This window comes from Nansenia antarctica (genome assembly GCF_963989245.1).
Source record: "Nansenia antarctica genome assembly, chromosome: 6".
NCBI lineage: Eukaryota > Metazoa > Chordata > Actinopteri > Argentiniformes > Microstomatidae > Nansenia > Nansenia antarctica.
The window spans coordinates 38,390,387-38,392,475 of record NC_137676.1 but is presented as its reverse complement, the minus strand read 5'-3'; positions in this window follow the sequence as shown (position 1 = coordinate 38,392,475).

Sequence of the window (2,089 nt, the reverse complement as noted above, 5' to 3'; positions counted from 1 at the left end):
GAACGTAAATGTACTGATACAGATGAACTGATTCCCCAGCCCCAGCCCCCCCCACCCCCCAGCCCCCCCCAGCCCCCCCCGGTCAATGCTATCAGCAGTGGACACACTTGCACTTGGCTGGAGTTCACGGGCCAGTCGATAGCGTGTGACATGGGGTCAGGGGTTGATAAGGAATGGGATGGGGCCCAGTGGCTGTGGTACGTGAGGCTGACCTTTATCTGCATACGGGGGCAGGGGGGTGGAGGAGGGGGCAGAGAAGGCTGGTAGCAGGGGGGTGGAGGAGGGGGCAGAGAAGGCTGGTGGCAGGGGGGTGGAGGAGGGGGCAGAGAAGGCTGGTGGCAGGGGGGTGGAGGAGGGGGCAGAACAGGCTGGTGGCAGGGGGGTGGAGATGGGGGCAGAGAAGGCTGGGGGCAGGGGGGGTGGAGGAGGGGGCAGAACAGGCTGGTGGCAGGGGGGTGGAGGAGGGGGCAGAGAAGGCTGGGGGCAGGGGGGTGGAGGAGGGGGCAGAACAGGCTGGTGGCAGGGGGGTGGAGGAGGGGGCAGAGAAGGCTGGTGGCAGGGGGGTGGAGGAGGGGGCAGAACAGGCTGGTGGCAGGGGGGTGGAGGAGGGGGCAGAACAGGCTGGTGGCAGGGGGGTGGAGGAGGGCTGGTGGAAGCGGGGTGGGAACTGGGGCCTGGGGGCTGGGGGCCGTAGAGGGCCTGGCAGAGAGGTCAGGGAAGGGATCAACCATGCACGCTGTTATCGTTTCTGCTCTGCGTTCCTGCCCAAAGTGCTGTTTGTTTCACAGTTTGTTCAGCGTAGGACACACCTCTTAACACTAATCTTAACAATGGGAGGTCCAAGGGCACCAATGTGACACCATAATAATAATAATAATAATAATGTCCCCATTCTTCCCTGATTTTTCATCAAAAGTTTTGAACATAATAGCGTTGTTACAGTTTTCAAAACAAACAAAAAAAGAATGAATCTGGAGGCATATTCATGACTACCATACCTTTTATTGATAGCCAACATCTCCAAGTGATGTCATTGGGGTGCTTTTAACACCTGCTCCCAAAGGCAGCCTTACCTCAGCTTCACCCTGATCATGGTGATTTGAAACTAACCGTACAGTTATGAATGGCTTGGAACACATCCACAAAAAGACAGTATTTCATGTATATGATCATGCTGTGATTACCTGTAAATAGAAGAGAGCCTTCATCACATCCGTATGTTAGCATCCTATGATACGTCCTCCCGTGTGTGGATGTAGGCTACAGTATGTGTATGTGTACATGTGGCAACCCGTATCTCTGCATGTCTCGCTGACATTTCAACTTGGATGGCTGACCACCATCTCAAGCTCAATCTTAACAAGACCGAGCTCCTCTTCATCCCCGGGAAAGCCTGCCCTCTCCAAGACTTCTCTATCACAGTGGAGAACTCTACTGTAACCCCCTCCCTGACAGCCAAGAATCTTGGAGTGATCCTGGATAACCGACTATCCTGTGCGGAGAACATTGCAGCAACGGATCGCTCCTGCAGATTCTTCCTCTACAACATCAGAAGGATACGACCATTCCTTACCAGAGAGGCAGCGCAACTCTTGACCCAGGAACTGGTCATCTCCCGCCTGGATTACTGCAACGTACTCCTGGCTGGTCTCCCCGCCTAAGCCATTAGACCTCTGCAGCTCATCCAGAACGCTGCTGCACGTTTGGTATTCAACCTCCCCAAATACTCTCATGTCACCCCTCTCCTTCGCACCCTGCACTGGCTCCCGGTAGCAGCTCGCATCCGATTCAAGACCCTGGTGCTTGCATATCAGGCAGCTAAAGGGACAGCCCCTGCCTACCTAAAGGAAATGGTAACCCCCCAAACTCCAGCCCGCTCACTCCGCTCCTCCACCTCGGCTGGCCGACTGGCCCCACCACCTCTGCACAGCAGTCGTGCTGCCCAATCACGTCTCTTCACAACTCTGGCTCCCCACTGGTGGAATGAGCTCCCCACGGCTGTCAGAACGGCAGAGTCACTACCCATCTTCCGTCGTAGACTGAAGACCCACCTCTTCAGGTTACACCTTAACTGCTCCTCCTGAGACAT